This window comes from Ambystoma mexicanum, chromosome 7q (genome assembly GCF_040938575.1).
Source record: "Ambystoma mexicanum isolate Mex_15411 chromosome 7q, UKY_AmexF1_1, whole genome shotgun sequence".
Classification (NCBI taxonomy): domain Eukaryota; kingdom Metazoa; phylum Chordata; class Amphibia; order Caudata; family Ambystomatidae; genus Ambystoma; species Ambystoma mexicanum.
In genome coordinates this window covers 24,490,734-24,505,477 of record NC_090941.1, presented here as the reverse complement: position 1 = coordinate 24,505,477, position 14,744 = coordinate 24,490,734, and positions in this window count along the sequence as shown.

Below are 14,744 nucleotides of genomic sequence, written 5' to 3'. Positions count from 1 at the left end.
AGGAGGAGGAGGCCGCCACTGAGGCGCACATGGGGCCTGGTGGGGGCATCCCTGCTGGTGCAAGTGGTGCAGTCCAGGGGCAGGGGCAGGAGGCAGCACAGGTCACCGTGGAGGGGCCTGTGCATGTCGCTGTCCCTGACCCTGTGGGTGCACCACCATGCACCAGCAGGGATGCCCTGTCCCAGGGCCGGGCCGCAGGTAGAGGGGATGTCCATGTCATCTGACTCCCCTCCACCTGCGGACGAGGGGACCCCTGGCCGTATGGAGAAGGTCCTGATTGGGGTCGCGATGCGCACGGCTGTGATTCGTGATGACGTGCGTGCTTCCCAGGAGGAGCACGCACGTCATCACGAAGAGCACCGTGCTGACGTGGCCCAATTGGGATCGTCCTTGTTCGGGGGTTTCCTGCATGTGTCGGCCAATCTGGCGGCCCTCTCCTCCTCTGTGGAGACTATACGCCAGTCGTTCTCCTTGCCGTCTTCCGGCCCAGATGCCACCAGGGCCCCCTGTGGACCTGCCCTGACCAATGCAGCCTGCTCGGTGGGGATCCCATCCCTGCCACAGTCGGGAGTCAGAGGTCCAGCAGGGGTGGACACCACAGCAACTGTACCCCAGCAGATGGAGGATGTGCCGGCATCATCAGGCAGGGCACGTGCACGACGGCGTCGGTGGATTCCATCAGCCTGGATGCCGTCGTGCTGGCAGAGGCAGTTGCGTCGGAGGCAGCAGCGGAGTCAACGTGGGAGGCATCATGGCTCGGGGACATCAACATCGAAGGGGCAGGCATCGGCCAGAGGGCAGGAGGACCCAGGACGGGAAGTGTCTTCCGTGTGGCAGCGGTTGGGCCAGCATATAGGTGCGGAGCGGCGGCGGGCGGAAGAGGCATGGCTCACAATGGTCAGGGCGGAGAACTCCATGCGGAGGGCCCTGAGGCGGGCCGAGTGCCTCGAGGCAATCTGCAGGGGGTTGGAGGAGGAGACGGCGTCGTCCCTGCGGACTCTCGGGCCATGGAACAGGACCGCCTCCGGGACATCGAACAGGAGTTCGATGATGCCCTGGCCCGGAACACCACGGAGTGAGCCGCTGGACTTGCCCGCCGCCTTTGTATATAGTTATATAGTTAGTGTTAGGTTTCCTTTAATTTATTTTTTTATTTGGTTGCGATTGGACAATGCGCCACATTTTTGTATATTGTTCAGTTTTTTGTTAGTTGTCATAGTTAGGTTTCATTTGGTTGGGCTCATGGACCCGGGATTATCTTGTAAATAGTTCTTCAATGGATTCTTTTATTTTTTGGATTTTTTTCATCGCCATGGAGCAATGGATTTTGTTTATCATTTACACTTGGATTACTTTTCTGGTTGTGACTTTGGACACCATTCATTTTGATTGTGCTGTGTGTTTTTGATTTTTTTCATGGACATTCATCTTCTTTTGGTTGTTTTGCTTTGTGGTTTTTCTCATTTCATTTCCATTCAAGTTGATTTTCAATACATTTTTATTTTCATCCTTCAATGTGTCATATCATCTCATTGCTTTCATGCATGTCATATTGGGTGTTTTAACATTCACTTGCAGCCATTGTGTGTGACAGACATGTGTTCATTTGCATTATTTACATTGGGTGTGTAACATGTAATTGCCTTTGATATGTGGGTGGATGTGATACTTGGTTGGGCCTTTTGGCTGGGGAGGATGGCCATTACGGACATGATTGGTGATTGTTGGGACCCAGGTGCAGGGGGGCATGGATGGGACATGGGCGAGGGCCTGGTGGAGGGTGCCCCTGCACTGCTGGGGGGTGGGGGGGGTGGGGAACATGAGTTGGACATGGGTGGGGGCCTGCTGGCAGGTGCCCCACAGTGCTGGGGGGCGGGGGGGTGGGAGACATGAGTTGGACATGGGTGGGGGCCTGCTGGCAGGTGCCCCACAGTGCTGGGGGGTGGGGGGGTGGGAGACATGAGTTGGACATGGGTGGGGGCCTGCTGGCAGGTGCCCCACAGTGCTGGGGGGTGGGGGGGTGGGGAACATGAGTTGGACATGGGTGGGGGCCTGCTGGCAGGTGCCCCACAGTGCTGGGGGGTGTGGGGAACATGAGTTGGACATGGGTGGGGGCCTGCTGGCAGGTGCCCCGCAGTGCTGGGGGGTGGGGTGGGTGGGAGACATGGGTGGGGGCCTGGTGGAGGGTGCCCCTGGTGGCTGGGGGTGCAGGGGGACATGCGTTGGTGGGCAGTAGTGCAAGTTGACATGTGGGTTGGCTGGGGGGCATGGCCATGGTGGATGGGGTGCCTGCAGGACATGTGCAGGGTAGGCCCCTGTGGTGTGAGCCACCTGCAGGGGCCGTGCAAGGGTGTAGAGGGAACACCTGGGAGGACCCACACGTGCAATTCTTGTGTGGTGCTCCCCGCGCACCCCTGTAATACACGTACCGTGATGAAATTGCGTGTGGTGCTCCACGCGCACCCCTGTAATACACGTACCCTGATGGAATCGCATGTGAAACTTCCCGCGCACCCCTGAAATACCCGCACGCAGCCCAATCGCGTGTGAAACTTCCCGCGCACCCCTGAAATACACGCACGCAGCCCAATCGCATGTGAAACTTCCCGCGCACCCCTGAAATACACGCACGCAGCCCAATCGCGTGTGAAACTTCCAGCGCACCCCTGAAATACCCGCACGCAGCCCAATCGCGTGTGAAACTTCCCGCGCACCCCTGAAATACACGCACGCAGCCCAATCGCGTGTGAAACTTCCCGCGCACCCCAGAAATACACGCACGCAGCCCAATCGCGTGTGAAACTTCCCGCGCACCCCTGAAATACACGCACGCAGCCCAAACGCGTGTGAAACTTCCCGCGCACCCCTGAAATACACGCACGCAGCCCAATCGCGTGTGAAACTTCCCGCGCACCCCTGAAATACACGCACGCAGCCCAATCGCGTGTGAAACTTCCCGCGCACCCCTGAAATACCCACACGCAGCCCAATCGCGTGTGAAACTTCCCACGCACCCCTGAAATACACGCACGCAGCCCAATCACGTGTGAAACTTCCCGCGCACCCCTGAAATACACGCACGCAGCCCAATCGCATGTGAAACTTCCCGCGCACCCCTGAAATACCCGCACGCAGCCCAATCACGTGTGAACCTTCCCGCGCACCCCTGAAATACACGCACGCAGCCCAATCGCGTGTGAAACTTCCCGCGCACCCCTGAAATACACGCACGCAGCCCAATCGCATGTGAACCTTCCCGCGCACCCCTGAAATACACGCACGCAGCCCAATCGCGTGTGAAACTTCCCGCGCACCCCTGAAATACACGCACGCAGCCCAATCGCATGTGAAACTTCCCGCGCACCCCTGAAATACCCGCACGCAGCCCAATCACGTGTGAACCTTCCCGCGCACCCCTGAAATACACGCACGCAGCCCAATCGCGTGTGAAACTTCCCGCGCACCCCTGAAATACACGCACGCAGCCCAATCGCGTGTGAAACTTCCCGCGCACCCCTGAAATACACACGCCCAGGGCAATCGCATGTGGGAGTTCCCGCGCACCCCTGAAATACACGCGCCCAGGCCAATCGCGTGTGGAACTTCCTGCGCACCCCTGAAATACACGCACGCAGCCCAATCGCGTGTGAAACTTCCCGCGCACCCCTGAAATACACGCACGCAGCCCAATCGCGTGTGAAACTTCCCGCGCACCCCTGAAATACCCGCACACAGCCCAATCGCTTGTGAAACTTCCCACGCACCCCTGAAATACACGCACGCAGCCCAATCGCGTGTGAAACTTCCCGCGCACCCCTGAAATACACTCACGCAGCCCAATCGCATGTGAAACTTCCCGCGCACCCCTGAAATACCCGCACACAGCCCAATCGCGTGTGAACCTTCCCGCGCACCCCTGAAATACACGCACGCAGCCCAATCGCGTGTGAAACTTCCCGCGCACCCCTGAAATAAACGCACGCAGCCCAATCGCGTGTGAAACTTCCCGCGCACCCCTGAAATACACACGCCCAGGGAAATCGCGTGTGGGAGTTCCCGCGCACCCCTGAAATACATGCGCCCAGGCCAATCGCGTGTGGAACTTCCTGCACACCCCTGAAATACACGCACCCAGGGCAATCGCGTGTGGAACTTCCCGCGCACCCCTGGAATACACGCACCCAGGCCATTCGCGTGTAGAACTTCTCGCGCACCCCTAATATGCACGCACACGCTCCCCCTGGCCCGATCGCGTGTGAAACTTCCCGCGCACCCCTGAAATACACGCACGCAACCCAATCGCATGTGAAACTTCCCGCGCACCCCTGAAATACCCGCACGCAGCCCAATCGCGTGTGAACCTTCCCGCGCACCCCTGAAATACACGCACGCAGCCCAATCGCGTGTGAAACTTCCCGCGCACCCCTGAAATACACGCACGCAGCCCAATTGCGTGTGAAACTTCCCGCGCACCCCTGAAATACACACGCCCAGGGCAATCGCGTGTGGGAGTTCCCGCGCACCCCTGAAATATACGCGCCCAGGCCAATCGCGTGTGGAACTTCCTGCGCACCCCTGAAATACACGCACGCAGCCCAATCGCGTGTGAAACTTCCCGCGCACCCCTGAAATACACGCACGCAGCCCAATCGCGTGTGAAACTTCCCGCGCACCCCTGAAATACCCGCACACAGCCCAATCGCTTGTGAAACTTCCCACGCACCCCTGAAATACACGCACGCAGCCCAATCGCGTGTGAAACTTCCCGCGCACCCCTGAAATACACGCATGCAGCCCAATCGCATGTGAAACTTCCCGTGCACCCCTGAAATACCCACACACAGCCCAATCGCGTGTGAAACTTCCCGCGTACCCCTGAAATAAACGCAGGCAGCCCAATCGCGTGTGAAACTTCCCGCGCACCCCTGAAATACACACGCCCAGGGCAATCGCGTGTGGGAGTTCCCGCGTACCCCTGAAATACATGCGCCCAGGCCAATCGCGTGTGGAACTTCCTGCGCACCCCTGAAATACACGCACCCAGGGCAATCGCGTGAGGAACTTCCCGTGCACCCCTGAAATACCCACACACAGCCCAATCGCGTGTGAACCTTCCCGCGCACCCCTGAAATACACGCACGCAGCCCAATCGCGTGTGAAACTTCCTGCGTACCCCTGAAATAAACGCACGCAGCCCAATCGCGTGTGAAACTTCCCGCGCACCCCTGAAATACACACGCCCAGGGCAATCGCGTGTGGGAGTTCCCGCGCACCCCTGAAATACATGCGCCCAGGCCAATCGCGTGTCGAACTTCCTGCGCACCCCTGAAATACACGCACCCAGGGCAATCGCGTGTGGAACTTCCCACGCACCCCTGGAATACACGCACCCAGGCCATTCGCGTGTAGAACTTCTCGCGCACCCCTAATATGCACGCACACGCTCCCCCTGGCCCGATCGCGTGTGAATCGTCTCGCGCACGTGTGTTCCCGACGCCCGTAATACGCGTTCCCCGCTTTTGCCAGTCCGGTAAACTGGTACAGTGTTGGCGCAGCCCTTTGCGATGGTTTTGCGATCTTGATGGCTTTTCCTTGTGCGAGGGCATTCTTGGGGGCGTAACTGGCGCTGCTGCAGGGTCGCTGCGCCACTCTGCGCCACATCTGCTTTTGGAGGCGAGAATCCATGAATACGCTGTGCGCGGGAATTGATTTTATCGCACGCGGCTGGCGCAGACATTCGCACGGGCACGCTGTGCGTCAGCCGCGTGCGACACTTTTGGGAGGAATTACATTAATCGGCCTGCTAATGATTCGAATTGGAGCGCGTATAAGGAACGGAAGGACAAGCATACTTCCGTTCAAGCACAGTATCGCGGGGAAAGCTGCAGATATAAAAAAAATGACTTGCTTCCAACAAAAAAAGACACTAAAGTTGCCTGTAGTGATACAGTATAGCTTAAAATAAAATAAAATCAGAATATATTGAATGTAAATCGAAAAAGGAAGAAGAGACTGGGCCTCATTACGACCCTGGCGGAAATCGCGGTGCTAAATGCACCGCGGAGCACGGCGGAAAGCTGCCGATAGCGCCATGGAGGTTGGCGGATTTTCCGCCCCATGCCGACCTTGGCAGGGCGGTAAATCCCCATTCCCCATTTTACCCTTCCCCATTCCCATTTTTGCCCCATAGGGTATAATGGGAGTGGGGAAGGCGTTAATTGCGCCACCGTAAAATACGGTGGCGTAATTAACAACAAGGTCCCGTAGCGCCATGGATTTCTCCGCCCGGAAAAACCAGGCGGAAAACGTTCCATGGCGCTACGGGAACTCGTAGTAGGGCGGACGGGTCCGCCGCGAATAACGCTGGCGTAAACCCACTCCGCCAGGGTCGTAATGAGGCCCACTGTCTCAATTTTAAATGTAGTCAAGTGGGGGACCGTGATGAAATGAGTCCCCAAATTGTGATTGAGAAGCCAATAAATGAGAAAATAATAATGCTGAGGGAAAGGACACCTGGGCAATGCTACAATATAACATGTTGTCAATATACCCGAACGTGTCTCAGGGGACGCAATGCAGCCATTCTTCTTGTTGATTAAGCCCTGCATAATAGTTGTGGGTATTGTACATCCACCATTGTTCACGTTGTGCCAACCTGGATGATATATTATTCGAATCTACACCTTCGACTCATTCAAGGGCCCACCATTTCATGTTGTTGCAACTGTGAATGTTCTCCCAAAAATGGGATACAAAGGGAGATGTTAGAGTTTTGGTACGGATTTTGGATTCATGTTCACCAATTCTCAATTTGATTGGTCTCGATATTTTCCCAATATATGTCTTGAGGCAAGGGCAAGCAAAGAGGTAAATTAAATGTTTAGTATTACATGTCGTATGTTGTTTCAACTGCCAGGTTTTGCCATTGATCATGACTGATGTGCAAACGGTCGTGGATGCACATTGGCTGCAAAAGCCACAGTGGAAATGTCCAGTAATGGACTTGGCACCCCATAAACTCGTAAGAGTATTCTGTTTTCTAGCAGGGAGTGCTCTATCTGCTTTAGAGAGCCACTTTTTCACATTTATGCCCTTTTTAAATGCGTAGATTGGGCGTTCCAAATTTAGATTATTTAAAGGCAACAAATGCCAATTTTTAGCAATGACCTTCTTGACCTTATTGTGGTGTGTGTTGAAGGTCATGGCACAGACTATGCGCTCTTTGGTAATATTCTCCTTGTTGGTTTTAGCCAACAAGAGGTCCCGGTGTTGATTTTTTGCCTTTTTGCGTGATTGTCTTAATAAGGGTGAGGGATAACCTTGCGACTGAAGCCTATCTTGAATGATGTCTGCCTGGATCATATAGTCCACTACTCTGGAACAGTTGCGTCGTGCTCTAAGAAATTGTCCATAAGGGATGCTTTCGTGCAAAGATTGAGGGTGGAAACTATCAAACCTAAGGATAGTGTTGCGATCAGCTTCTTTGCGGTATATCTGGCAATCTGTCACAATACACAACACTCGAACACACGCAACACCAATCACATCCCAGCAGATCACTCCGCAGCACCATACCGTTAGCAGGACTCCTTTTCAGTTGCGCTCTTCCAGGTTCTACGACGCCGGGGGTCGCGCGTTGAGGAGGTAGCATACAGCGTCATGGGAATTGTGGCTGCGATGGCGCTGGGGAATGCTGGGTTTCACCAACCCTGCTTCCTGGTCATGCGTCGTCCAACGGCGTTCACGTGACATGAGGAGGCCGGTTCATCCGGCCAATCACATTGCCGCTTCCCGGTTGAACGGGTCACGTGACACGCAACACCACTCATGTGGTTCAATGGGAAGGCGATCACGTGACCGAAGCACCGGATTAAAAGACTGCTGAAACTACTCCCCCACGCTTCTCAGCTGTTCTTTCAGCATATCGAGTGGCGTTTGTGTTTTGATCCTGATTTCTCGGTTTTTGGACCTCGTTTTTCTCGTTCTTCCGGATTTTCTCTGCCTGCGTCTTGGATTTGGTGCTTTGGACCTTGTTTGCACGGACTTTGGACATTTGGCTTTTGAACTTTGGATTTGTTTTCTTCGGATTGCGAACTTCTGGCTTGAAAACGCATGGACTTTGTCTTTCACGACTTTGGAACTTTGGGCTTGAACATCTGAACTGTTCTCTGGAATACCCCCTTCCGCTCCAGTCTGCTTTTGGACCTCAACTGTGTTCCACGTCAGGTGCAGCAGTCCGGGGGTCTGGGTCCAGTGCCCTCCTGATCTGGTCCATCACCAAAGCCCAAGTTGTTTTTTTTGGTTGGCCCTCACTCCTGACACATCCTGCACATTAGGTAGGTGTTACCCACTACCTCTATTACCCACCTGCTTTGATCACTGCTTTTCATATTGTGCTCACTTGCCTAACCTTTTCCTTGCAGCACCTGGTACCCGTGCTCCTGACACTTCGCACCTGCGGCCTCAATAACTGGTGAGGGAGTGTATTGTATTCCTCCTTCACTGGTGCTTGGGGATGGAGGTATCCATAGACATCGCAGAGTTTTCGGCTTGACAGACTGAGAAGCCTCTCTGCTCTGACTATGGATGCCACTGCCGGGGACCAGGTGGCTGCCTTAGTTCAGGCCATTACGGTCCTCAGAGTCGATATGTCTGCTGCCACAGCCGCTATACACCAGCGGCTGGACACCATACAAAGCAAACACCATGCACTGCCCCCTATTCCTGAGTTCGGGGACGCCTCTCCCCCGGTGAATCCACCTGTTCCTGCTCCGATTTATGTCCCTACCCCATTCCCACTGGCCCCTCCCGAAAAGTTTCAGGGCGATCCTAGCAAGTTCCGCACTTTCCTAAATCAGTGTAAGCTTCATTTCTTGTGCAGTCCACAAGCTTTCCCAGATTCTACAATGAAGGCGGCGTTCACGCTCTCACATCTAGGAGGTATAGAAGCCGCTTGGGCCAATCCACTGCTAGAGACCAACAGCCCTGCATTATATGATTTCGACCTACTAATCACGGAAATGACAAGAGTGTTTGACACCAGACATAAGGTGCAAACACAGGATTTAGAACTGTTGGAATTGACTCAGGGCAAGACTTCGCTGGTTGATTATATTACCCGTTTCAACCAGCTGTCAGTGGAGACAGCATGGCCAGAAAACAAAAAAGCCGTGGTGTTTTATCGTGGTCTCAATGAGGCTATGAAGGATGCCCTAGCAGTAGTGCCTTCCCTACCTGCACAATACCCCGACCTTGTGGATCTGACCCTACAGGTCGAAGCCCGGAGGGCTGAGAGAAGACACGAGTCCAGGAAATCCGTACCTTTCTCGAGTCCTAACATCAGCGACACCACGGGTGAACCCATGCAAATTGGGGGGGTCCGCAGCCCTATCACAGCCACCGAAAGAGAACGCCGTAGGACCTCCAACGCTTGTTTCTACTATGGGCTTAATGGTCATTACGTCCGAGAATGCCCCCGACGCCCCAAACCCAAGGCACAGGGTTTTCAGAAAACTCGTCCCTAGGCGAGGGGGTTCAGACGGGTTCTTCCTCTTCTTCCCCCTAAGAAACACAATCAGCATTATCTGGACCCATGCACATCCAGGCCCTACTGATCTCCACAGACAACACTCCTCATCAGGTACACTTAGCCATTGACTCAGGGGCTACAGGGAATTACATGGACATAGCACTAGCTGCATCACTTAACCTGCCCATATTGAAAAAGCGGCGACCAGAACCAGTGCAAACCGTTGACGGTTCGTCACTCATCTCAGGCCCAATCAAGCAGCAGACAGCTCCTTTGACTCTTGGCATCCATGAAACACATAAAGAAACCCTTTCATTTGACTTCATCACGACCCTCTAATTCGGACTCATACTGGGCCTCCCGTGGCTGCGAACCCACAATCCGGTCATTGACTGGGCTCAAGGCAAAATATTGTTCGAATCCGCCCATTGCCAGACTTATTGCATGGTATACCCCGAACCAGTGGCCTCCCCCCTCTCAGGTTTTGGGCGCATTGGCCCATTTGCAGCTCACTGATGAGCAGGTTATGGATTGCGAACCTCCTAATCATGTCGTGGGGGTCACTGTCTCTAGTATTCCTGTGGAATACAGGGACTACCTGGACGTCTCGTCTTTGACAAGAAAAAGGCTGAACATCTTCCACCACACAGACCATATGACTGCCCCATCGACCTCGTTCCTGGGGCCGTCATACCCTGTGGTCGTATATATTCCTTGCCCCTCACGGAAGATCAAGCTCTTAAAGAGTATCTGCAAAATGCTCAAAAGATAGGCCACATTCGTCCCTCACAATCCCCTGCTGCTAGTCCCATCTTTTTTGTTCCCAAGAGGGAAGGCGACTTACGCCCATGTGTGGACTACCGTCGCCTCAACCAAGTCACCGTTAAAGACCGATACCTGATTCCCTTAATAAACCCACTCCTGGACAACCTCACTCATGCTGTTATTTTCACCAAGCTTGACCTCAGGGGGGCCTACAACCTCATCCGAATACGACAAGGAGACGAGTGGAAGACCGCCTTTTGTACCAGACATGGGCTATTCGAATATACCGTCATGCCCTTCGGTCTCTGTAATGCCCCTGCGACATTTATAAAAATACACAACACAAAGGAAAAAAAACATTAAAATAGTGTTGTGTTGAGTCATTTAACCTTTGGCCAATTGGCAGTGCCTCCTTTACGTTCACCCCTGGAGTCCATCTTCAGATTTGTAATGCGCGCAAAACGGTGTAATGATGAGCCACATGCGGGGTAGGCAGGAGTGTCACATGTGAATCTTTGAAAGATACTAATGCTGCAGAACAGGAGTTACGAAAAAGTAAAGTATTCTTTCTCCGGCATTGAATATTTCATAGATTTACATGCTGTTTGAATATATTATAAAGTTGTACAAAGGCACAGACATACAATTACATGCAAGTCAGGAGGAGAATTATGGCTCACTTTAGGCAAACAGATCACGAAGGACTGCTTTTCCTACTCTGCACTCCTCAGCAGAATTCCTTCTCAATGCCGGGAGGATAATTCAGGGGCAACACGTTTGCCTTGGAAGCAAGACAATGCATAGCAGTAGAGATTTGAATCCCTGTCTGACGCATAGAGACTGGTCTCTGGTATTGAGCATGTCATGAAAGAATTCATTAATGCACTAGAACTACGTAAAGTTTGAGTAGACCTCAAAGTATCTGTCCTACAGATGTCTGATAGAAGCAGTCCTGCCAGAAAAGTGGTGGTAGAGGAGAATGCTCTCATAGAATGTGCCCGGGGCCAATTCTGAAGTGGCCTGTTAGCAAGCTCATTCCAGAAAGAGATACAAACAGAAAGGGATCTGGAAATGGTAACCTTAGAAGCCGTAGCAGCACGCCCAAAGGCCATGAAGAGCTGTGACAATTTTCGAAAGGCCTGGTCCAGTCAGCATAGCAATTGAGTGCCCTTATGACATCAAATGAGTGGAGATAGTGGTCAGCAGGTGCAGTTGGAGAGCTGAAAAAATGAGGCAGGACCAAGTGCTCAATTGAGATGAAAAGCAGACGGTACCTTAGGCATAAACGTAGGATTGGTCCAAAGGAAGGATTGGTCCACCCTCATTACAAGTTAGCCGGTCTGAAATCCGGTTTTACTGTCAAGGCGGTGACACCGTTTCCGTGACCGCAAGCATGCAGAAGGTGTGATTACGGTTTGTCAGCCGCGCGCATCAGACCATTGCGGAAACGGTGTCACAGCCGTAAGGCAAACACCCACGGAGACGGATGCACCAGGTACAATGGTAGCGGTACATCAGTTTCCACCAGGTCCACACCGGATATCAAAATATCGGTGCCGGAAACACTTTGATCGCAAGAACAGGAAAGAGAGCGGCAGCCATTACTTAAACCACAATCCACTACAATCCTTAGTAACCATAAGGCCTACAACTCCTGTGACTGCTGACAAACACCTACTGAGATAGCATCAAGGATTCCAGCCACCCGCCAGCACAAACCCTGCCTTGAGTGCGAATGATGGAAGACCCCCCCCCCAGCCAGGGCCTAGAGGCACACAACAGATCCACCATTGAACCCCCCAGCCAAGGCTTAGAGGCACACAACACGTCCCCCACTGACCCTCCCTCCCCAAGCCAGTGCCTAGAGGTACACTGTCACACTCACCTGTTCTCTGCAGGAGCGATGGATGAGCCTCGCTTTACCCCGAGTCTTCACTTCCCCTATTTCACCCAGAGGAATGCCTGTCAAATACAAGGTGTACACTCGGACCTGAATTCACCCGATTCACCTTCCCTTCTCTTTACTGTGTGCTGTGATGTCCCCCTATGGGCTTACCTTGATCTTTAGTAGGGTGTGCACTCTATCCTGAATTTGCAGGGGCGCGATTTGCTCATGTGATTTTTGCCAATGTCTCTAAGCTGAGTTCAGATACCAAACGCTGTTTTATGCCTTCACAGCAAGGCCAGAGTGGCGCCAGGTTCTTCACTGGCTAGAAAGTCCTTCCCACAAGTGAACGTTGTGCAGAGAATGTTGAGGGTCCAAAATTGTCCGTATTGTCTTTGTTTACCGGTATTTTTGTGGGTGAGTAGTGCTGCGTGTAGAAGCTAGCTGCTGGTAGGTTTGCGCAGCGCCTTCAATTCGAGCGCAACTGGTAATGTCTCTCCCTTTCCCTTGCAGGAGAAATTATGTGGTATTAGCGCCTCGAGTCCGGGTTCAGCGCTACTGGAGACTTGGTGGTTAGGTAAGTTTGCACGGAGGCTTTTGGTAAGTATGCACCGCGTAGAGAGAGCGCATTGAAATAAATGTCCACGTTATTGGAGCGAGCGCAATGAATAATGTCTCTTCTTTCTTACAGGGGTTTGTGCGCTTGTGCAATTAACCTGGATTGCAGCGTCACGGGAAGATTCGGTGAGTATGCGCAGCGTTACTGAAGTGCACGTGTTAACACTGTTCTTCTTTGTTCTTACAGGTGCCGGTGTAGAAGTTCCCTCTTGACTGGAGATAGCTGCGGCGTGCAGTAAGAACCAGGTAAGCTGAAGCTGAATGATCCTGAGGGGGTAAGCAGAAGAAGAATGATCCAGGGCAGGAAAGCAGAAGCAGGATGATCCGGAGCAGGTAAGCAGAACCAGGATGATCCGGAGCAGGTAAGCAGAAACAGGATGATCCGGAGCAGGTAAGCAGATGCTGGCTGATCCAGAGCATGGCAAGTGTGTTGCTGATACAGCTCACAGTAGGCAACACGAAGCACTGGAAGAATCTTGGGTGTGGCTTATATAGCCAGCCACACCCAAACACTAGAGCGCTCATGAGTTATCATGCACTTCCTGTTTGGCAACAGGAAGTGGTAACCAGGAAGTTGCTACAAACACTAGGAAGGAATGAAAGGAGGGATTTGTTATGGGTTGTTTGTGTGCCTATGCCAGGCCTGCCAAGCCTCCACCCAGCTTGCCCCAACTACCTGCCTGATACCCATGACACACACAACACATCCACCATCGCCTCCCCCCCAGCTAGGGCCTAGAGGCACACAACACAGCCACCATTTACCCCCCCCCCAAACCCCAGCCAGGGCCTAAAGGCACAAGCAAATCCACCATTGACCCCCCTCCAGCCAGGGGCTCGCGGGTGTTTCTACACGCAATCGGGCCTGGGGGAGCGGGGTACGTGTATTTCAGGGGCTCGCGGGTGTTTTCACACGCGATCGGGCCTGGGGGAGCGTGTGCGTGTATTTCAGAGGTGCGCGAGAAGTTCCACACGCGATTGGGCTGCGTGCGGGCATTTCAGGGATGCGCGTGAAGTTTCACACGCGATTGGGCTGCGTGCGGGTATTTCAGAGGTGCGCGCGAAGTTTCACACGCGATCTGGCCTGGGGGAGCGTGTGCGTGTATTTCAGGGGTGCGCGTGAAGTTCCACACGCGATTGGCCTGGGGGAGCGGGGTGCGTGTATTCCAGGGGCTCGCGGGTGTTTTAACACGCGATCGGGCCTGGGGGAGCGGGGTACGTGTATTTCAGGGGCTCGCGTGTGTTTTCACACGCTATCGGGCCTGGGGGAGCGGGGTACGTGTATTTCAGGGGCTCGCGGGTGTTTTCACACGCGATCGGGCCTGGGGGAGCGTGTGCGTGTATTTCAGAGGTGCGCGAGAAGTTCCACACGCGATTGGGCTGCGTGCGGGCATTTCCGGGGTGCGCGTGAAGTATTTCACGCGATCGGGCCTGGGGGGGAGTGGGGGACCACTCACCGTCTGCCTTGCGTGTAGAAGAACACATAGCCAACACCCGCTGTGAAGTAATAGCGTGTGAACCCCAACGGATGGAAAACACACGCACCGCACGAAAAGCACGTACAGAGCAGTGTAAAGGCACGTGGGATCTCCAAGCCCTGCCAGGGCAACGCCCGTGCGCGAAACGTCACAGACGCGCTTACGCTGTAAGGGCCTTTGGTCCAATGAAATCGCGTACGCGTGCTGACGCGCTTACGCGCTAAGCCCCTTTCCTCGAATTTCACGCTGACGTGCAGGATTTTCATGTGCCAAATCACTCCGTATCAAGCTGGCGCCGCGAAAACACACGGAAGACCACGCTCCTGCCCAGAAGGCCGAATTACTGTCCCCCAGTGCCCCGAGCAGCCTCCCACGTGCCATCTGCTGCTGCCTGCCTGCCTGACTGCCTGCTGCCACCGTGCCCTGCCATTTGGTGCCTGCACATCAGCCATCTCCAGGGGTCCAGTTG